Source organism: Felis catus, chromosome B3 (genome assembly GCF_018350175.1).
Source record: "Felis catus isolate Fca126 chromosome B3, F.catus_Fca126_mat1.0, whole genome shotgun sequence".
NCBI classification, from domain to species: Eukaryota; Metazoa; Chordata; class Mammalia; order Carnivora; family Felidae; genus Felis; species Felis catus.
Genome location: NC_058373.1, coordinates 45,650,783 through 45,674,885, shown reverse-complemented (window position 1 = coordinate 45,674,885; position 24,103 = coordinate 45,650,783). Strand labels below are relative to the sequence as shown.

General features: G+C 37.3%; 1 protein-coding gene across 11 annotated transcripts in view; it reads left to right on the top strand.

Annotated features, from left to right (window-relative positions):
* The window catches only part of RNF111 (ring finger protein 111), a 132,004-nt gene that overhangs the window by 48,120 nt on the left and 59,781 nt on the right, over positions 1 to 24,103 (top strand). The window contains exon 1 of one of the 11 annotated variants that reach the window (XM_045059251.1): positions 13,205 to 13,227. The exons of the other annotated variants lie outside the window; for them this stretch is intronic. The gene's annotated coding sequence lies outside the window, so the exon portion shown is untranslated. Of the gene's footprint in view, positions 1 to 13,204; positions 13,228 to 24,103 lie in introns of those variants that run through there. 11 annotated transcript variants of the gene reach the window in all.

Here is a 24,103-nt window from a genome sequence, read left to right as displayed (position 1 = left end):
AGAGAGAGGGAGACACAGAATCTGAAGCAGGCTTCAGGCTCTGAGCTGTTGGCACAGGGTTGAGCAAGGCTCAAACCCACAAATCGTCAGATCATGACCTGAGCTGAAGTCAGATGTTTGACTGAACCACCCAGGGGCCCCTAAGGTTTAGCTTTTAGATCTAAGTCTGTCATCCATTTTTTTTTTTTTAAGTTTATTTATACATTTTGAGAGAGAGGGAGAGTGATTGTGTGCATGTGTGCCCATGTGAGTGGAGGAGGAGCAGAAAGGGAGAGAGAGAGATTCCCAAGCAGGCTCTGCTCTGTCAGTGCAAACCCTGACTTGGGGCTCTATCGCTCAAACCATAAGATCATGACCTGAACCAAAATCAAGAGTCAAATGCTTAACCGACGGAGCCACCCAGACACCCCAGTCTGTGATTCCCTTTGAGTTAATTTTTGTGTCTGGTGTGAGGTGTAGAGGTTAAGTTTTTTCCACATGGTTCACCAGTTTTTCCACCACCATTTGTTGAAAACTGTATTCCTTTGCTAGTATCTTGGCACCCTTATTGAAAATCATTTGATGACATGTATGAGTCTATTTCTGGACTCTCCAGTCTATCCTTATGCCACTACCACCCTGTTTTGTTACAGTTAGGTTTTAATCCATCATCTTGCTGTTTGTTTTCTATTTCTCCCATCTGTTCTGTATTTTGTTTTCCTTCTCATGTCTCCTCTTTCGGGGTTGAGTTTTTTTTTTTTGTTTGTTTTGTTTTTTTGTTTTCTGTTTTTTTTTTTTTAGTTTTTTGGCTTTTTTTTTTTTTTGGTGTGTGTGTTATATTTTGTTTTCACTTTTGGTTTATTAGCCAAACTTGTTTTATTTTTTATCTTTTGTGGTTGCTCTGGGGTTTATGCTCTACATCTTTAACTTTTCACTTTTTGTCTTTAAGGAATAATGGACTATTTCACATGATATAAAAACTTAACACAGTCTACTTCTCTTTGCTCCCCTCCTATGTTTTTTGTTATTGTCATACATTTTACTTTTATATGTTATTAGTTTTGGGAAGATTTCCTCAAATTTAGGGTTATATTTAGAGAATAATTTTTACAAGGGTATCTCTATGACAAAAGATGCTAGTAGAACTTGCTTTATTCTATTTAACTTTTACAAAAGTCAGTGGGTGGTGATGATTTGTGAAAAAAGTCTTGAAAATTTGATAAATTCAGACTAGAAAACTTTCATATGAGTCTGAAAAAAGATGGTTGTATCATTTACTCTTTTTATAGAACTAGACAGAGAACTTGGAGCATTTGTGAATGAATATCTCTGAATATTACCCAGTTATTGACTTTAGGCAAATTATTCAGGTAAAAACAAACAAGCAAAATACCCCTTTATGTCTTTATCTGTATATAAGCTAAATTTAGTGGCAGTATTTTACATTTATTTATTTTTAATGATTTCGGTAATTATTCTAAGCTTTTATTTTCAGGTCTCAGTTTTGTTACTCAATTTGTATGTAGTACACTTTTCAGCTTTTTTTTTCCTTTTTTTGTGTTTTTAAAAATTTTAATTTTATTTATTTTTAATTTAAATCCAAGTTTGTTAACATATAGTGTAATAATAATAGAATTTAGTGATTCATCACTTATGTATAATACCCAGTGCTCATCCTAACAAGCGTCCACTTTAAAAAAAATTTTTTTTAATGTTTATTTGTTTTTGAGAGAGAAAGAGAGCACCAGAGCGTGAGTGGGCCAGGGACAGAGAGAGAGGGAGACACAGAATCTGAAGCAGGCTCCAGGCACTGAGCTGTCAGCACAGAGCCCGATGTGGAGCCCAAACCCATGAACTGCGGGATCATGACTTGAGCTGAAGTCGGATACTTAACTGACTGAACCACCCAGGTGTCCCCCAACAAGTGTCCTCCTTAATGCCTCTCACTCCTTTAGCCCTCCCCTCCACTCAAGACCCCTCCAGCAACCCTCAGTTTGTTCTCTGTATATAAGAGCCTCACATGGTTTGTCTCCCTCTATTTTTATATTATTTTTGCTTCCCTTCTTTTATGTCCATCTGTTTTGTATCTTAGATTCCACATATGAGTGAAATCATATAGTATTTGTCTTTCTCTGGATGGCTTATTTTGCTTAGCATAATACACTTTAGTTCCTTCCACGTTGTTGCAGATAGCAAGATTTCGTTCTTTTTGATCGCTGAGTAATACTCTGTTGTATATATATACCATATCTTTATCCATTCATCCGTTGATGGACATTTGGGCTCTTTCCATACTTTGGCTATTGTTGATAGTGCTGCTGTAAACATTAGGGTGCATGTGCCCTTCAAATCATCATTCCTGTATCTTTTGGATAAATACCCGGTAGTGCAGTTGCTGGGTCATTGGGTAGTGCCATTTTTAATTTTTTGAGAAGCCTCTAGACTCTTTTCCAGAGTGGCTACACCAGTTTGCATTCCCACTAGCAGTGCAAAAGGGTTCCTCTTTCTCTGCATCCTCACCAACATCTGTTGTTGCCTGAGTTGTTAATTTTATCCATTCTGACAGGTGTGAGGTGGTATCTCATTGTGGTTTTGATTTGTATTTCCCTGAGGATGAGTGATATTGAGCAGTTTTTTTATGGGTCTCTTAGCCATCTGGATGTCTTCTTTGGAAAAGTGTGTATTCATGTCTTTTGCCCGTTTCTTCACTGGATTATTTGGTTTTTGGGTGTTGATTTTGATAAGTTCTTTATAGATTTTGGATACTAACCCTTTGTCTGATATGTCATTTGCAGGTATCTTTTCCCATTCGGTTGGTTGCCTTTTAGTTTTGCTGATTGTTTCCTTTGCCGTGCAGAAGCTTTTTATCTTGACTGAGGTCCTCATAGTTCATTTTTGCTTTTGTTTCCCTAGCCTCTGGAGACATGTCAAGTAAGAAATTGCTGCAGCCGAGGTCAAAGAGGTTTTTGCCTGCTTTCTCCTCTAGGATTTTGATGGCTTCCTGTATTATGTTTAGGTCTTTAATCTATTTTATTTTTGTGTGTGGTCTAAGAAAGTGGTCCAGGTTCATTCTCCAAGTCACTGTCCAGTTCTTCCAACACCACTTGCTGAAGAGATGTCTTTATTCCATTGTATATTCTTTCCTGCTTTGTCAGAGATTAGTTGGCCATATGTTTGTGGGTCCATTTTTGGGTTCTGTATTCTGTTCTATTGATCTAAGTGTCTGTTTTTGTGCCAGTACTGTACTGTCTTGATGATTACAGCTTTGTATTACATCCTGAAGTGGAATTGTGATGCCTCCAGCTTTGATTTTTGTTTTCAACATTACTCTGTCTGTTCCAGGTCTTTTCTGATTTCATACAAATTTTAGGATTATTTATTCTAGCTCTGTGAAGAATGCTGGTGTTATTTTGATAGGGATTACATTAAATATGTAGATTGCTTTGGATAGTATCGACATTTTAACAATATTTGTTCTTCCAATCCATCTTCTTCAATTGATTTCATAAGCTTTCTATACTTTTCAGTGTATAGATTTTTCACCTCCTTGATTAGGTTTATTCCTAGGGATATTACGGTTTTTGATGCAATTGTAAATGGGATCGGTTCCTTGATTTCTCTTTCTGTTGCTTCATTATTGGTGTATAGGAATGCAATCGCTTTCTGTAAACTGACTTTATATCTGAAACTTTGCTGAATTCATGTATCAGCTCTAGTAGTTTTTCGGTGGAGTCTTTTGGGTTTTCCACATAGAGTATCCTGCCGTCTGTGAAGAGTAAAAGTTTGACTTCCTTCTTGCTCATTTGGATGCCTTTTATTTCTTTGTGTTGTCTGATTGTTGAGGCTAGGATTTCCAACACTATGTTGAATAACAGTGGTGAGAGTGGACGTCCGTATCGTGTTCCTGACCTTAGGGGGAAAGCTGTCAATTTACCAGTGAGGATGATATTAGTGCGTTTTTTGTATATGGCTTTTATGATCCTGAGGTGTGATCCTTCTATCCCTCCTTTCTTAATGTTTTCTATCAAGAGGGATGCTGTATTTTGTCAAATGGTTTTTTTGCATCTATTGAGAGGATCATGTAGTTCTTATCCTTTCTTTTATTAGTGTGAAGTATCTATCCTTTCTCTTATTAGTGTGATGTATCACATTGATAGATTTGCAGATATTGGAACCAGCCTTGCATCCCAGGAATAAATCCCACTTGATCATGGTGAATAATTCTTTTCATGTATTGTTGGATCCAGTTTGCAGGTATCTTGTTGAGAATTTTTGCATCCATGTTCATCAGGGAAATTGGTCTATAGTTTTCCTTTTCAGTGGGGTCTTTGTCTGGTTTTGGAATCAAGGTAATGTTGGCCTCATAGAATGAGTGGAAGTTTTCATTCCATTTCTGTTTTTTGGAACAGCTTCAAAAGAATAGGTATTAACTCTTTAAATGTTTGGTAGAATTCCCCTGGAAAGCCATCTGGCCCTGGACTCTTGTTTGTTGGGAGATTTTTGATTACTGATTCAGTTTCTGTACTGGTTATGGGTCTGTTCAGATTTCCTATTTCTTCCTGTTTCCGGAATTTGTCCATTTCTTCCAGATTGCCCAATTTGTTGGCATTGCTTTTCAGCTTTGTGTCAGTTGGGAATATAGTGAATATTCCACTTATGTCTTCACATGAGACCATGGCTAAAAACAAATTTTGAAATGCATGTTGTTGGCTCATTTTATATTGCTGATTATTGATACATTTCTTGACAAGTTTTGGGATTAATCTTTATTCTGTTTTAGCTTTCTACTATAGCTTATAGTTCCCTCACAACTGAAAGGTCAGTGAAGGTGAGACTGCTGCCTGATGTGAGAGGGAGGGAGTTTAGTGTTCATGTTCAAGATTAAGGGAGAATATAGGGTTCTAGGTACTGTGGATTCTTCCCTGTATTATTAAATTGAAACAAATTCTGGGGGAAATTTGGTAATTATCTGGACCTTTGTTTAGTCATTCTTAATGCTGAAAAATATCTCAAGAAGTCATTTTATTTTTCCTTTTTCTTCCTAACAATAATTCTAGACAAATAGTTGAAATAGAATGACATTTTTGAAGATTAGATGTTGTTTATCAGAACATCATATGTTGTCTCTCAGAAAACTGGTTTTGTACATTTGTAGGTGTACTTCATCATTAAATATGTGTTTTATTCAGAGAACCTCTGCCATGGAAAACAGGGTGATCAAGTCTTATTTCTTCCCACTTCACTCTTTTTCCTTTTATTCTTCCTAGAAAACCTTCCCTGGCGTACATACCCTCCCCTTTAGAACTGAATTAGGCTCTACTCCAATTTATTTCAGTGCATACCTCTATTATAACACTTACTGTATTTTAATTACCTACTGATATGTTTCCCTAACTGCTAGACTCCAACTTGTTAAGGACAAGATTATGTCTTATTCATTTTTGTATTTAGAATATTCGGGACAGTCTGGCATATTTAAAATACTAAGGAAGTGTTTATTGTATGGTGTGTAACTTTGATAGGGCTGCTATGACAAAGTATTTCAGACTGGGTGGCTTGAGCAACATAAATCTATTTTCTCCCAGTTCTGTCGACTAGAAGTCCAAGAATAGGTGTGGTCAGGTTGGTTACTCCTGAAGTCTGTCTCCTTGGTTTGCAGATGACCACCCACCTTCCTGCTGTATCTTCACGTGGTCTTTTCCCTGAGTCTCTGTGTGTATCCACATTTCCTTTTCTTGTAAATTATACCAGTCAAATTGGATTAGAGCCCACCATATAACTTTATTTAATCTTAACTACCTCTTTAAAGACCCTATTTATACTCTTATTCATGGTATTGGGGGTTAGGCTTTCAGCATATGAATTGGGGGGAGATGCACAGTTAGATCCATAACACATGGATAGTTTGATTTGGCCTACATTCCAGCTAATGGTGATGTCTTTCTTTCTTTTTTTAATTGTTTTTATTTTGAGAGAGAGAGAGCGAGCAGAAGAGGGGCAGAGAGAGAGGGAGACAGAATCCCAAGCAGGCTTCACTCTGTCAGCACAGAGTTTGATGCGGGGCTCAAACCCACAGACTGTGAGATCATGACCTGAGCTGAAGTCAGGAGTCAGGCACTTAACCGACTGAGCCACCCAGGGGCCCCTAATGGTGATTTCTTATGGGCCAATACCAAATCAAGGTTGTCAAAGTTGGAACCACAGGTTTCCTAGCTTGTATAAGGAAAAGGTGGCTTAATTTTAGGGTTTTGTCTTAATTCCCACTTAGGTAATTATATTTAATGATTAAGATCCTGTAACTTTTAGTGCTTTGAAGTGTACTCCCTTACTGTACTCATTTAGTAATAGGTTTTATGTCAGAAAATATTTTTTTTTATGTCACAAAATATTGATAAAACATACATACATTTACACACATACCCGGGAACATGTGTGCTTTGTGTACATATTGGCTATGAAAGCATGATTGCTGAACATTTTAGCCCAGGAAACACATGTTTATTTGCCCAATTCCCAGTGGTAGTTTGGAAAGAATTCAGTAATTTCTCTATAGAAATGCCATGAATTATACATAATTTCCCAGTTTATGCAGATTAATGCTTTGCTATCCCAGTGGGGTGACCAGACAGTTGTAAGCTTTTTCTTTTTACATGGTAGTTTCAGCTTTAGATTTCCCTCCCTCTACCTCCCCAGCAGTCCAGTGTAAGATTTTTGGAGATGTTTTTGGCAGTGGTGAGGGGCTGGTGAAGTTGGAAAGCAGGGTAATCTCCATCTTCACTCATTTGTCTCTTCCCTTTTTAAGGGATTTCCTTGGGAGAAATTTGTATATAATGCCCTAGTGCCCTTCCCTTTAAAAATAATAGAGCTTTTATTTTACAGTAGTTTTACATTTACAGAAAAGTTGCAAAGATAGTACAAAGAATTTGTTATGTACCCTTCACCCATTTTCCTTTATTGTTAACATCTTACCTATCATACATCTGTCACAACCAAGAAACCGACATTGGTACATTACTGTTAACTAAACTCCAGATATTATTTGAATGTAGTCTCCTCTGGTCTCACAGTTTCTCAGTTCTCATTGTTTTTTCATGATCTTAACAGTTTTGAAGAGTGTTCATCAGGTATTTTGTAGAATGTCCCTCAATTTGAGGTTGTCTGATGTTTTACCCATTGGTTTCACTGGGGGTGTGGGTTATGTAGAAGAGCCCCACAGAGGTGAAGTTCCCTTGTTAGCAGCATGATTTACGGTATTAACCTTGATCATCTGGCCGGGGTAATATTTGCTGCATCGTAGTTATTCTCCTTCTTAGTCCTTTCTTTGGAATCAAGTCGGGAGCAAGTCACTAAAGGGAGAGGAGTTAAGCTCTACCCCCTTCCTGGAAGGTATGCATTTACATAAGTCATTTGGAATTCTTCTATAAGGAAGTTTTGTCTCTTTGCTCCCACTTATTTATTTGTTCAGTCATTTATGTCAGTATGGATTAATGAATATTTATTTTATACTTCGGGTTAGAATCTAATAATATTTATTTTGTTGCTACAATTCTATTTTTTGGCCACTGGGAACTCTTTCAGGTTGGCTCTGGTGTCCCTTTGACATGCCTCTGTTCTTTTGAGTGTGTGTGTGTGTGTGCGTGTGTGTGTGTTCTTTACTTTCTACTCCACGCTCATCTTGTATCTTCCCTGTCACAGATCTAGAACCAAGGAGCCCTGGTTCCTTTTTTATTGGAGAATGATATTAAAAATCAAAATTTGGATGCTGGGTCCTAGTGTCCTTTTTACTTGACTCTTCAGTTCCTATTCAGAATGCCTGGAAAGTCTGAACCTGGACATTTGGTTGAATGATGAAAGAGTTTTAGCATCACACATTTGTATTATAGTACGTTGTAGTAGTATCTGTGTGTGTGCTTTGTCTTGTGCTCTGGAGTCATAAGGAACAGCTTTATAAAAGCACTTCTAAGCGTTTAAAAAAAGAAAAGTTGGAATGCTTTAGAAGAATGTGTGCTTATTTTAGGGGCAGGCAAGTAGGGAAAAGTCAGATACTTCTGTTTTATTTTGAGCCTCAAAAAATGAACTCTTCTTTAGATACAAAAAGAAAGGGTGTCATCAGGAAACCTGCCATGGACAAACAGATGGATTTGAGAACTCATGCTAACAGGAATTGTAGACTTCCTAAAGTCTGTTCCTCTCTGTCATCATCATCACCATCATCATCATCGCTACCATCATCAATAATACTAGTATTATTTTGCCATAGCTACTGTTACTCCAGCCTTACCTCTCTTTCCCATAATGCTGGCTTTTTTCTTTTTTTCTTTTTAATTACAGAAATCATTTGCAAATGATTTGTAGACTGTCAGGACAAGTAAAAAAGATGAGGGAGATTGGAGCCTCTTTCCAATTGCTTTGGCTGGAGTTTGGCTCCAAGTAATGGAAACTGGAGCTTTTAAATGTATTTTTGCCTTGGGGCACCTGGGTGGCTCAGTCGGTTAAGCATCTGACTTTGCCTCAAGTCATGATGTCACAGTTCATGTGTTTGAGCCCCCTTTGGGCTCTGTGCTGACAGCTTAGAGCCTGGAGCCTTCTTTGAATTCTGTGTCTCCCTCTCTCTCTGCTCCTCCCCCGCTCATGCTCTGTTGCTCTCTCTCCTTCAAAAATAAATAAAAACATTCAGAAAAATTAAAAAAAAATGTATTTCTGCCTTGAAACTTTTTTATTAAACATTTTAGAAAATGAGTGGACCTTGATCTAGGAATGAGTTTATTGTTGAACTCTCTTGCAAAATCTGATTTGAAATAGCCATTGCAGCTCTAAGAAAGGTTTTAATTAGAACAGCAGAGTTTGTCCTTGTCAAAATGGTGAAAGAGCCGGTGATATTCACAAGTTTTCTAAGTTTCCTACTTTCTTATCCTTTAAAAATCTTTTAGTTCAGCCATTATCCTCCTAATTATATTTAGCCGTAGATTTTAGGATTGGTACCCCCTAGGAACCAAAGTTTTTAAATAACAAACCTGAATCTCTCTTTTTAAAAACATTTGGTTATTTTGCTTCATAAATTTCTCAAAATAAAAAGAAGGTAAAGAAAAAAGTAAATAAATAATTATAGGTAAGATAGAGAAGTCACCCATGTTTTCCTTCTTACCAGTTTGAAGAAACTGTAAGTTAGGAATATAGTTTCATATTTTGCAAGTATTTTGTGTATTTTAAAATTTTATTCTTTTACCACTTTTATGAATTTATATGCAGTTTTTTGTACTATTGAAATTTTCATGTTATTTTTTACATTTTCATTAAAAATTGAGATAATTTTGGGGCACCTGTGTGGCTCAGTCTTTTGAACATCCAACTCGATTTTGGCTCAGGTTACGATCCCATGGTCATGGGATTGAGCCTCATGTCAGGCTCTGTGCTGAGTGTGGAGCCTGCTTAAGATTCTCTGTCTCTCCTTCTGCCCCTCTCCCCACTTGTGCACCCTCTCTCTTGCTCTCTCTCTCTCTGTCAAGTTAAATAAAAATTGAGATAATACTGTTAGTCACAATTGGCATGTTTCCTTGCAAGCAACTAAAATTTATTAACCGTATTGTTGTAAATATGCCTCAAACATGCCATGTACGTGTTTGTTTTACTGAGAACAGTCTGTTTTCTGGTTGGCTCAGAATTATGATTCTGAACATCAGCTTTTATTCTGTGCTATATTACAATGTTGTCCTCAGAATCTATTCACATAAATAATCTTATTCTAGACAAACTGAACTTTTTAGTTTTGGGGACAAAAGTGCATTAGTTCTTCTGTCTCTTACTTGTTTTTAGATGTTGCCACCAATATTCTGCTGTTATACCTGGAATCCAGACAACTAAGCTTATTAGAATTACATGTAAAATAAAATAGTCTCTGAATATTGAATTGCATGTGGTTTTTATGACAATTACCGTTATCCTTCAGAGAATCATTTTCCTGTAGGCTATGTTTCTAAGAATTGAAGTTGCAGAAATTTAACTTTCAAAGAAATGGACTATTTATTACTGCCTTACAGAAAGAGAAAAGAGGAGTTATTTGAACAGTATGATAAGACTTGAAGAGTATTTTATGTACGACAATTGCAATTATGAAAGATACCATATTTTAATATGAATATTTGCTTAGATATGATACCAGCAAAAAACAGCCTTGATTCCAAAGTAAGATACTTCTGTAGGGTTCTGCAGTTTGTGATTCTAGCTTGATTTTTGAGCAGTGCTCTGAAAAAATGTTGAAAGCTTCATGATCATATTCTGGTATTTTGGCTCAAGTTTGGTTGATTCTGGGGATGTAGTCCTTGATTTGGTAAAGCAGCCTACCCTCCCTTCTTCTCTCTCTCCCTGCATCTCTTCTTTCCTTCCACACTGGGAGAGTAGGTAGAAAAGAATATAAGCTGGAGCACCTGGGTGGCATGGTTGGTTGAACGCTGACTCTTGATTTTGGTTCAGATCATGATCTCAAGGTTCATGGAATTGTGGAATCATAGGCTTTGGGCTGACAGCATGGAGCCTACTTAGTATTCTCTCCCTCTCTCTCTGCCCCTCCCCCACTTGCATTCACTCTTGCTCTCTAAATAAACTTAAAAGGACTATGAAGTAAGGTTTATCCATGTAATAACTGATTATAGTGGCTTTTGGTTGGGCTGCCTTAATAGCATAAAGTTGCCAGTTTAAGTCCTTTTTTGAGTGGAGGGATGCTGTTATCTATTTTCCAGTACAGGAGGGCATGTTTGATTAAGGGTCCTGATATCAATTGAAAAGTTAGAGATTGGGTAAAGGGAAATGAGATGCCAGACTTTATTTTGGTAGCCTCTATTTTCTATAAAGTAAGAGGCAGAGGTTAGTAATTTGCTCAAAATGAGAGGATGTAAAAGGAGGAGAGGGCTTGAGGAAGTAAGTTAATATTGGAGTCCTTTACTATGAGGAAAGAAAGAATTGCCAAGTTGTTATTAGTTTCGTTGATGTTAAAAAATTTCTTTTCAATTAAAAATAATTGGTACTGGGTTAGGATGATTTAAATATAGCAGCAGCCTAAAAGCAAAGGCACGTGGTTTAATTGATATAGAATTATTGCTAAGAAAAGTGTTTACAGAAGAAAGGGATAAAGAATTTAGAGCAGAGCTTTTTAGCTGTATACTATAATTGGGTTGCAGGTATGTGGAGATATCTTCAAGCCATGAAGATAGAGGGTCTGGGATGGCTGGAGCCCCAGGGCTGGAACCTTATAGATGTCTTATCTACCCTAAATGCCCAACATATATAATATTCTATGTGTATCATGACATAAAAAATAGTTGGGAAGCACTAATTTCTGGAGCTGGTGAGAGCCGTACTGAGGTGTATTACGAGGTCTTGCTGGTTAGTCAAAATGTGAAGTCAGGAGAAGATTAATAAATAGAATGGCTTCCAGGGTTTTGCCTTCTCAAATCTTCTCCTGTCTCAGACTTTTTTTTTTTTTTTTTTTTTTGCTGTCTTACTTATGATACAATACTATCATACAATACTCTTAGCTGTATGTTCTCTATATTCTGAATTTCACTTTTATGAAAGCAGATAATTTATTGACTATAGTGATTTTATTTTCCACCAAGTAGATGATGCTAAAATCTGTATTTTCAGACCTGGTATTTTAGGCATAGTCCCACCTTGTTGTCTTACTATTATTTCAAAATCAAAATATCCAAAACTGAATCCCTGCATTCTCTTTCCAGTTAACTTTATTTCCAACAGAGACTTAACGTTTCCTGTAGATATCCAATCAGGAGGTCCCAGACTGGGCATTGGCTTTTTTCTTCTTTCCTGTTTCCCTATATTATTTCTTTGTCTTAAATGACTCTCACATTTTCCTATCCTGCCTTTTCTTTATTTCCTTATTTCAGCTCTCCTGTCTCCCCCCACTTCCCCCTTCCCTCCACTCCCACCTTTAAAGCTGCCCTCTGCTCCCATCACAACAAAGCTTTCTCCCTGGTCTCTCTGACTTTTCCTTCAAGCCTATGTCTGTCATGACAGTACCTCCTCAATTAAATTTTCTAAACTGTGTTAAGTGGAAGCATAGAATTCCTCACTTCTTGATAATTTGACTCCAGCTTATTCCCTCCCACCAAAACAAAAACAAAAACAAAAACACCCATACCCCAAACATGAGAGTATTTAAATACTACCATCTCTGGCTACCATCATGTTGTACATCCTTCGTGGTTTGACATGGATGTCATCTTCTCTATGCAGCCTTTCCCAGAAACACCAGTTGCCTCCTCCTTTGTGTTCCCATGGAGGGTACTATTATTTATATCATTATTTATAGCATTCTATATTTTGAATTATGATTTACATTCTTTTGTGCTAAATTATGGATTTCTTGAAGGATAGGATCCTGTATATCTTTGCCCAGAGATCTGGCATACAAAGTAGTTTTCTGTAACTATTTGAATAACTGAGCATTTTCGATATCAGTCAGAACTTTTCATCTTGACTTTTAGCCCACCATAATTTGGTTCCAGTCTACTTTTTAAAAAAATTTTTTTTTAACATTTATTCACTTTTGAGAGACGAGACAGACAGGCTCCAGGCCCTGAGCTGTTAGCACAGAGCCTGATACGGGGCTCAAACCCACCGACTGTGAGATCGTGACCTGAGCTGAAGTCAGACGCTCAACCAACTGAGCCACCCAGGCATCCCCTCTACCTACTTGTATTTCCTTGCTTATAAGGATGTGCTGACTGTTTCTTTGAGGTTGTTTTTCTTCAAAGAGTCTTGTCTAAGCCACAATAACTTTTATTTTTGTATTTTTGATTTTTATTTCTCCTGTAGCATCTTTCAGCATATGTGACTATAAGACCAAATCATTGTAAATTATTGACAAAAATTAGTTCAAAATGGTAAATGTGTTTCTGTAAAGATTTAAGATTCTGTTTAGCAGTATGGTTTAATTCTATAGTTAGCTCTTGCAGATTGTTAAAATTTGATTAAGATATTAGGTGTATTAAAGCAGATAATTTCCATATTTTAAAATATTGATCATCTTTAAATTGGCTTCTATCACTTTAAAAAAGAATTTTCAACTCACTGAGTTCCAATCTCCAAGGAAACCTGGTGGCCACTTGAAGTTCAGTTTTGAAAACTGGAAGCTTAAGAAATAGTAATCTCCAAGATTAGTTTGTAAATTTGAAGCTTTGAAAGTGGCAGATTGATTACTTAAAGAATTATCAAGAATGGAAGATGATGAAGGTTTGTTTTCCTTGTACATTATTTTTTTTACTTCTTACTCTTTTCAGTTAACCCAACAATACTAATTACTATTCTTTTAATGATGACTTTATGAAATGGTTATGTGATAAATTATTTTCCAAGTATTAAAATTTCTTTGCAAAGGTAGCGCAAAAACAACATGCCTAAAACCATAGACCAGTATCAATAATTAAAAAGCGTAATCCATTTTTTAAAAAGGGAGGGGGGGGCGCCTGGGTGGCTCAGTCGTCGGTTAAGCGTCCCTCTTTAGCTCAGGTCATGATCTCACAGCTCGTGAGTTTGAGCCCCAGGTCAGGCTCTGTGCTGACAGGTCAGAGTCTGGAGCCTGATTTGGATTCTTTGTCTCCCTCCCTCCCTCCCTCCCTCCCTCCCTCTCTCTCTCTCTCTCTCTCTGTCTCTCTCTGCTTCTCCCCCACTTGCGCTCTCTCTCTATCTCTCAAAAAAAAAAAATAAACGTTAAAACAAAAAACAAAGTTCTCTCCTAGTCCAGCGGAGAAAGAAAATATATTCTGTCTTTATTATTTTTTGTTCCTTTAAAAAATCCTGGTACTTTGATTTTTTTTTAAGTTAATTTGTTATTAAGTTAATTAAGTTATTTTGAGAGACAGAGAGAGATGAGTGAGAGTGCATGGGAGGGGCAGAGAGAGACAGGAGGAGAGAGTATCCCAGGCAGGCTGTGTGCTGAAAGCCCAGGGCTCAATGCCATGAACCATGAGATCATGACCTGAGCTGAAATCAAGAGTCAGATGCTTAAATGACTGAACCACCCAGGTGTTCCCTTGTACTTCGATTTTAAAGGAGGCAAGTGACTGTTTTATAAAAAATTCAAGCCACACAGAAGTTTGTAACACAAAAGTTGAAAGCTTCCAGCCCAGTGCTGTAAATCTCCCTCATACAATTTCAGTCCCAAACTAAGTATGTATTTTTCTATATGTCTTACATGCACATATAAACAATAGTTGTTTTTACAAAAAAAGGATTGTTTTATAGCAGCCTTATGTACAATCTGCTTTATTTTATTATTATTTTTAATGTTTATTTTTTGGGGGGGAGGGGCCGAGAGAGAGGGAGACACAGAATCTGAAACAGGCTCCAGGCTCTGAGCTGTCAGCATGGAGCCCATTGTGGGGCTAGAACTCACAAACCATGAGATCATGACCTGAGCCAAATTCATATGCTTAACAGACTGAGCCACCCAGGTATCTTGCAACCTGCTTTAAAAAAATTATCTGTACTTTCTGTATCCTTTTTGCAGAACTTACCTTATTTTTAAAGGCTGCTCAGCAGTTTTATTTGTATACCTTAATTTTTTTTTAATTTTTTTTTTAACTTTTTATTTATTTTTGAGACAGAGAGAGACAGAGCATGAATGGGGGAGGGGCAGAGAGAGAGGGAGACACAGAATCGGAAGCAGGCTCCAGGCTCTGGGCCATCAGCCCAGAGCCCGACGCGGGGCTCGAACTCACGGACCCTGAGATCATGACCTGAGCTGAAGTCGGACGCTTAACCGACTGAGCCACCCAGGCGCCCCTGTATACCTTAATTTTATCTTAGTTGTAAAAATCAAAACTTGATTAGAAAGGAAAAACACTTGAATCAGATTTTTCCTTGTACCTACGTATATAGCTGTGTACAGTTCTTATTTAAAAAAATTTTTTTTGATGTTTGTTTATTTTTGAGAGACAGAGCGTGAGTCGGGGAGGAGCAGAGAGAGAGACACACACACAGAATCTGAAGTAGGCTCCAGGCTCTGAGCAGTTAGCACAGAGCCCTACACAGGGTTTGCACTCATGAACCCTGAGATCATCACGTGAGCTGAAGTCGGATGCTTAACCGACTGAGCCACCCAGGTGCTCCCAGTTATTATTATTTTTAATTAAATGTTGATTATTCCAAAGTTCCAGTGAACAAAATGGCAAGAAATGAATTTGAATTATTAGTATGAATTCTTAGTATGAATTTGAATTAATCTTTAAGTTTAATCTTCAGTGTTTCTAAAGGTATAACATGTCCATGATGATAGTATTTATGTTTTATATTTTAAAAAACTATGGCTTTCTTATAATTTGTAACAAAGCCAGTTTGGAATCTTTCATCATACAGAATTGAGGTGTTGCTCCACTTAGATGAATTGTCTTTTACATCCTGTTGTACAGTTCTGTAGTTTTTTGCATATAGCTATTTTTTGGTTGATTCTTTTCGTTTTTTTGATAGAATATATTTTACATAACAGATTGTTAGCAGAATTTTTATATTTCATATTTCATGTTGCAATATAAATTCCAGAGTCCAGGCTTCTGTACCAGAAATGTTAGACATTGTGTGGTGTGCCCTTTGATTTGCAGTACTGCCTTCCTAACTGGTTGAAACTGACTCCCTGATACTCTTCAGCCTTGCCAGGATCGATACACCGTTCATTTTGCTACTGGTCGTGATGTTACCATAATCATGGCTAGAGTAGTAGACTCTGTATATTGAACTCCACCTAGTTTCTACTGATAGGAGACCTAAATAGATGTTAGATGTATTTTCCTTTGGTGACTAATACTTGAGGGTTTTAGAGTATTTTAAACAAGACGGACAAGATCATTAAGTTCATTGAGTAATAGAAACCTATTATTTGAGAGAGATTTACCTTTTTCCAAAAGTAGAAAGAAGGTCTACTATTAGAAATGAGGGAGCATACAGCTCCCCAGAGTTAAATCCTCCATAGTAGTGTAGAATTATTTGTTTTCATTGGTTTTGTGACAAAGAAACTTAGTCCTTTATTTTTATACTTTAAGGTTCTGTAGGAACAGTTGGGTTGTATGCCCTTCATTCACTGTAAGGATTTCATTTAGGTGAAAGGAAAGGTCTTAAACATCATATTTCTTATCTCTGTAACTGCTCTGCTAGAAAAGGGATGTATAACAGCTATTATGCCAGGGACTCTGCCAGGTATTCTTATTTAACCCTTTAAGCAGTTTTATGAGATAGATACTATTATCCCAATTTTCTGGACAAGGAGTTTAAGTAATCTGCCCAAGGTGACACAGCTAGTCAGGGGCAGAGTCCAAGACTTGAACCCAGATCTGTTTAGTATACAAATGAATGACACTTACTTTTGCTTGACTATTTATTCTTTTCTATTAGTGATTCCACTTAAACATGGAAAAATCACCTTCCCTAGGGCACCTCTGTGGCTTAGTTGGTTAAGTGTCTGACTCTTGATTTTGGCTCAGGTCATGGTCTCACAGTTCATGGGTTTGAGCCCCGTGTTGGGCTCTATGCTTGCGGCTGGGAGCTTGCTTGGGATATTCTCTCTCTCTTTCTCTCTCCCCCTCCAAATACATAATCTTAAAAAAAAAAAAAAAGGAAAATCGCCTTCCCTGTTTGTTATTCAATATCTTTTTCCCGTAATGTTTTCCTGTAGTTCTTAGATAAGCTGTAGATTTTTTGATTATTATCATAATGCCTCATTTTCTCTAGCTTCATAGAATATTTTGAGAATATTTTATAAGACTTTTTAGTTTTACAATCTTCTGTTTGGTTGGTTGGTTGGTCAGTCAGCTAGTTCTCTTCCTAAGTCATTTGCAAACAAGTCACGTTTCTGCATTGGAGGACAAAGACTTCATTCACAGAGGAGCTTTACCTGAGATAGTCAACCCTTGTGAAAGTCTCTAAAGGTAAACATGGTGCTATCTGTGCTTCTCAGTTCCCCTTTGCTCTTTCAGAGGAGATAGTGTTCCTGGGCATACTTCTCCTTGGGCAACTTTCAGAGTCTGACAGTTCTAAACTCCATTGTACTATATATACCTTCATTCCTTTTAATGTCATGAGCAATAGTATCTAGAGCAGCATGGAATGGAGGATGTCCCTGAATCTCCTCGCATGGATATATAATATGGCATTCCTCGTTATATTAGCATAGACCCATCCAGTGATACTCCTTGTCCTACCACCTCTCTACCCGGATGATATCAGGGGTTTACTTTGGTACTGAGAAAAGTAAGAAATTCTGAGCTGCTTAACATGGAGCTGTGAATAGATCTATGTGTTCTGGAGAACTGTGGATGACAGAGAATCTTTGAAGGTTAGGAGAACTAGAATGCTAGTTTCCCTTGTTTTATGATTTTAAAAATGTGCTAGTATTTTGGAGTCATATTAAAATTTCCCAATAATTTCTGCATAACTTTAATAGTAATTAATAGTTGTTTTCATGTAGGTCCTGTGTGTCTCTTGTTAAAGGTGATACTGGATATTAAATCTTTTTACCCCGATTGTGAATGGTATATTTTTGTTATTCTGTAGTATTTTCTAAGTTGTTTCTATTTGTTTAAAGGCAAGTCATTGATTTTAGAGAATTATTGTGGTATACACACATATAACTTCCCTGTGTTAGTATTTCCAGTGGTTGTTGATCTCATCTGTTGATGTCATCTGCAAATAGTGACCCCCCCCCCCCCCCCCCCCCGCCAAAAAAAATATCACCTCCTTTTATTTATATCCATTCTCTGGTTTGAATGACTTGACTAGCCCTTCCGGAACAGTGCTATGTAGTGATGAAAACCTTCTTTTTCTTGTCTTGATGAGAACTAATCATCAGTTTTATTTTGTTTCTGAATTATGCAGGCCAAAGGAAACATGTGAGCTGAATCAAGCCACAATTCTCTGTTTTGAAGATTTATTTTTTAACACTGGACCTTGATACTCTCAGGGATATGAAAAGTGGTCTCTATAGACTTTCTGGAAGATGCAACTACTTTCCTATTTAATACTTACTGTGAATCAAGAAACAGCATATAGATCAGGTTACCAATTTTATGGAGGAGAAAATCTTTTGGTGCCTTACTATTGCCTTTTGTGATCAGTTTCTCTATTTCAAGAACTTTTTGGGCCCTCACATATAAAGTAAATGTCTTCTGTAGTTCTAGGACTGCTGCAACTGAAAATTAGGTTATGATAAATGTTCAAGAAGTCTTAGACATTATTAGTTAAACTTCTGACTCTTGGTTTCAGCTCAGGTCGTGATCTCACGGTTCGTGAGTTCCAGCCCTGTGTTGGGTTCCACACTGACAGCGAGGAGTCTGCTTGGAGCTTTCTCTCTCTCTTTCTGTCCCTCCCACACTCACACACACACTCTCTCAAAATAAATAAATAAATTTAAAATAAAAAAGAGTAAGATACAAAAAAAAAAAAAAAAGAAAGAAGTTGGTTTTTAAATGGAGTGGATGTTAGTCCAGGTCCTCTGAGAAACAGATGCCTCAACAGGATTAAATGTGCAAGGAATTGGGTTTTTTTGTGGTAAAATATACATCATATAAAATTTACTATTTTAACCATTTTGTAAGTGTGCGGTTTGGCATTAAATATATTCACACTGTGTTGCAACCATCACCACCATCCATTTCCACAACTTTTTTTTATCTTTCCTAACTGAAATTCTGTACCCATTTAACACTAATTTCCATTCCCCTCTCCCCCTATACTCTGTTGATCACCATTCCACTTTCTGTTTCTGAATTTGGCTAGGTACCTCATATAAATGGAATCATACAGTATTTGTCCTTTTGTGATTGGCTATTTCACTTAGCTTAATGTCATCAAGCTTCATTCATGTTGTGGCATCTGTCACAATTTCCTTTTTTTTTTTTTTTTAAGCCTATATTTTTTTAGAGCAGTTTCAGGCTTACAACAAAATTGAGAGGGAGGTTTATGAGAGACTTCTCATATACTCTCTGCCTCCACACATGCATGGATAGCCATCCCCTATTATCAACATCATTCACCAGAATAGTACATTCTTTAAAAATTTTTTAAATATTTATTTTTGAGAGAGAGAGACAGAATGTGAGTGAGGGAGGGGCAGAGAGAGAGAGACAGAGAGAGAGGGGAAGACATAGATTGCGAAGTAGGCTCCAGGCACTGAGGTGTGAGCACAGAGCCCAACGTGGGACTTGAACCCACAAACCATGAGATCATGACATGAGCTGAGGTCACGCTCTTAACTGACTGAGCCACCCAGGTGCTCCTCCTCCCCCCCTTTGTTAAACCAAAGATGAACCTAGATTGACCCATTGTCATCACTCAGATTATCTATAGTTTACCTTAGAGTTCACTCTTGGGATATGTCTGTGGGTTGGGACAAATGTATAATGGTATGTATCCCTCATGATAATGCCAGACAGTTTTTCATTGCCCTAAAAATCCTCTTTGCTTTACCTGTTCATCATCCCTCAGGCCCACTGCCTGCAACCACTAATCTTTTTGTCTCCTTAGTTTTGCCTTTTCCAGAATTTCTTGCACTGTAGTTGGAATCATTCAGCATATATATATATATATATATAGCCTTTTCAGGTTGGCTTCTTTGACTTAATAATGTGCATTTAATGTTCCTGCACGTCTTTTCATGGCTTGATAGCTCTTTTCTTCTTAGCACTGAATAATATTCCATTGTCTGGATGCACCGCAGTTTATCCACTCACTTCCTGAAGGATATCTTGGTTGTATCCAAGTTTTGCCAATTATGAGTAAAGCCGTTGTTAATATCTAGTGCAAGTTTTTATATGGATTCCTTCAGTTTTAAGACTGAGCAGTATATCACTGTGTATTTACATCACATTTTGTTTATCCATTCATCCGCTGATGGACATTTAGTTTGCTTCCTCTTTTTGGCTCTTGTGAACATGTGTATCAAATATCTGTTTGATCCCTGCTTTCTTTTAGGTGTACAACTAGAAATGGAATTGCTGGATCATATTGTAATTCTCTGTTAACTTCTGAGGAATTGCCATATTCTTTTCCACAGCTGCTGCACCATTATACATTCCCACCCGCAGTGTACAAGGGGTCCAGTTTCTCTACCTCTTAGTGCTACTTGTCACTTTATTTTTTGGATAATAGCCATCCTAATGAGTGAGAAGTAGTATCACATTGTATTTTTGACTTACATTTCCCTAATGATTAGTGAAATAATTGAGCATCTTTTTATGTTCTTATTGGCCATTTGTATATCTTCTTTGGAGAAATGATTATTCAATTCCTTTGCTCATTTTCTTTTTTTTTTCTTTTTTTTAAAAAAAAATTTTTTTTTCAATGTTTATTTATTTTTGGGACAGAGAGAGACAGAGCATGAACAGGGGAGGGGCAGAGAGAGAGGGAGACACAGAATTGGAAACAGGCCCCAGGCTCTGAGCCATCAGCCCAGAGCCCGACGCGGGGCTCGAACTCACGGACCGCGAGATCGTGACCTGGCTGAAGTCGGACGCTTAACCGACTGCGCCACCCAGGCACCCCTCCTTTGCTCATTTTCAATTTTAGGTTTGGATTCTGAGTGTTGCTTACTATTTGACAAGTCACTTAAACTTTCTAAGTTTTAGTATTTTGATGGAGCTAGACATGCAGAATATTGTATATGGCACAAAGTATGTGCCCACAAATTGGAAGATATTCTTTTTTTTTCCCTTTAGTGTTTTATAATCTGTATTTCTCTCTCTCCGCACTTTGTGAATTTTGCGAGGGTTAGGACTGTGATCTTAATTTTATAATGTCAGTAGTTGGATCATTGTATCATGCAGCCCCTGATACATACCATAATGGATCTGCTGGAACTGTTGATTCAATAAACGCAGTTTAAGTGTTCTGTGAGTTTTATCCTGGAAGTTTTTTACATTATCCCACTTTCTTCTGCACTCTGATAACATTATAGCTATAATTGCTTCTTCTGGAACCTTTAGTGTATTGTCTGTAATTGTTTATTTCATCTTGATGCCTTTGGTCAGCAAGAATCAAGTGAATTATTTGATAGCTAACAGTCTATCCTCTGAACATTATTTCCTAGTTAGGTGAGGTTGTCTTAATCATTGGTCTTTTTTCACATTTTTATTATATCTAGCCGCCTAAAAGAAGTTGAGTTTGGCCATGTCACAATAGTTATTCTGACTAACTTCCTTCTTTCCATCAGGTATCAATCACTCTGAAAGTTAATTATTATTTGCTAATAAGTTTATCAAGGTTACCCTCACTCTTTTTCATAATTGAGTATATTATCAGATTGTGTGCTCCTACTACCTGTAAGAGCAGAACTGTCTCTTTAAGAAATTTAGTTTCTTGGGGTGCCTGGGTGGCTCAGTCAGTTGAACTCATACTTCAGCTCAGGTCATGATCTCACACTCATGGGTTCGAGCCCCGCGTAGGACTCTGTGCTGACAGCTCAGAGCCTGGAGCCTGCTTTGGATTCTGTGTCTTCCTCTCTCTGCCCCTCCCCGACTTACACTCTATCTGTCTCTCTCTCTTAAAATAAATAAAAAATTTTTTTGAAAAAAAAATTTAGTTTGTTTTGATGGGGCGCCGGGGTGGCTTAGTCGGTTAAGCTTGTGACTTTGGCTTGGGTCATGATTTCTGTGGTCCTGACTTGAAGCCCCGTGTCAGGCTCTGCTCACATCTCAGAGCCTGGAACTTGTTTCATATTCTGTGTCTCCTTCTGTCTGTCTGTCTGTCTGTCTCTCTCTCTCTCTGTCAAAAATAAACATTAAAAAAATGAAAAAAAAAAAAGAAATTTCGTTTGTTTTGAGCATTTTGCTAATGTAGTTGTGAGCCCAGAATGGTGCCTTTTGGGGTGAAACATCTTTTTTGCTAAGTGAAATTTTGACTATTCAAAATATGTAACAAACCGTATTGTCCGTACTATTTAGCTGTAAGTAGTGGAAGTTATTAAGCATTTAGGTGTACTAGGGGAGAGTATTCTGTCAGGTACTTGATTTCATATTCTTAAACTGGCACATAGTAAAATAAATATCAATAAAGGAGAGTTAAAAATTCAAAACATGTTCTAATATCCCGGTGGTATAAGTATTATTTTTTTTCCACTTACATGAAAAAGTGGATAAATAGTGGACATAGTTCTAGTTCCTTTTCTGATAATCTTTAAAACTTGTATAGAAAAATACAAAATCATCTTATGGATGTTTTTAAAAATCTTTTAGAGCTCTGTAAAATCTCTCATCAAATTTTTATTTAAACTTAACAATACTTATCATTGGTGGTTAATGTTCATACCAGTAATAATGACTGGTTATAAAACATATTTCAGTTTAGAAGTAGAGTTCCTCAAAGTTGTATCCATAATCTTAATGAGTTTTTACTCCCACTTCTGCTCACATAAGTGTAATTTATTAAAAAAAAAATTTTTTTTTAATCTTTATTTATTTTTGGGAGAGAGACAGAGTGTGAGCAGGGGAGAAGCAGAGAGAGAGGGAGACACAGAATCCAAAGCAGGCTCCAGGCCCTGAGCTGTCAGCACAGAGCCTGACGCGGGGCTTGAACTCACAAACTGTGAGATCATGACCTGAGCCAAAGTCGGACACTCAACTGACTGAGTCACCCAAGCGCCCCACATAAGTGTAATTTATGATGTAAATTGCCAAATCCAAACCCTAATTTTTAGTTCTGGAAGTTAACATTTTTAGTCATTGTGCTTTTTTTCACGGAAGGTTTACTACTAGTTGTGTATCCTATACTAATATCAGGAGTAATTGGTATGCCACTTTCATGACATAGCAATAAAATGATCGGATCAAACTCACAAAGAGGTACTAGTCCTGTAGATTCAGTATTGAAACAATGTATAATAGCAAACCAGCCCTGATGTGGTTAAGGAGATAGATATATCTAGTACATGTTTAACCTCCTTTTTAAATTAGCTCAACCAATCATTTTTATTGAAATAAAAGGCTAGAGGGGTGCCTGGGTGGTTCAGTTCATTAAGCATGTAACTTCAACTCAGTCAAGACCTTGCAGGGTGTGGTTTCAAGCCTCATGTTGGGCTCTGTGCTGATAGCTCAGAGCCTGGAGCCTGCTTCAGGTTCTGTGTCTCCCTATCTCTCTGCCCCTCCCCCACTTGTGCTCTGTCTCTGTCTTGTGCTCTCTCAAAAAATGAATAAATATTAAAAAAAATGTAAAAAAAGGAAATAAAAGACTACATTATGATTTCATCAAATACCAAAGAGTTTGTAACATTCTTTATTGATTCTTTGCGTTAGTTTTGCTGTGTTTTTAGTTAAAAAATGCTGTACTGGTATTTGTTTCTTTTCATGAACTTCTTTTTCTCAGTTTAAAATAAGAACATGAATTAGAGTACTCCCTTGGTGGGAACAGTTTAGATAACATGGGGTGTTAATTTTGCATATGATGTATGCTTGACAGATTACTCTGAGAACAGTTATTGGTGTGCAAACACACACACGCCCCCCTCTCGCGCCCCCCCCCCCCCCCCCGCCTCACCGGCCACCGTATACCACCTGTCTCTTATTCTCTCCCTGCTGTCAGCTGGGCAGATAAATTTCTCCAAAACCCAGAGCAGAGTTAACCATAAAGAGTTCCATTGTTTTGGCTTTGGGGCATAAACTAATGGAAAAGAAATCTAGTTTAATAAATTATGCAATGAATCACTTCTTTGTAAATTTACTTATGGATTCCTGTTCTCAGAAGTGATCTGTCCTTTTGGCAGGTTTTCATTGCCTCTCAGGATCTCCATTACCAGGACTCAGAGGGTAACTTAGTAATTAAGGGTGAGGAGTCTGAAATGGTTTTTTTTCTGCAACATATAAAGCTTATGTTTTCAGTGATCCAACTCGTCAAGACTCCTGGGAGATGTAGACTTCTGGAAGATCCCCAGATTTTTCCAAATGACATAACACTTGATGGGATTGGAGAGGGGTCCATAGTTACCTTCTACTTTCCCTCTTGACTTTTTGACAATGGCCTTATGGAGGTAGAATTCACATACCATTACAATTCTCCCTGTTTAAGTGTGTACGTCAGAGGTTTTTACAATATTCAAAGTTGATTATCACCACAGTCAGTTTTAAAAACATTT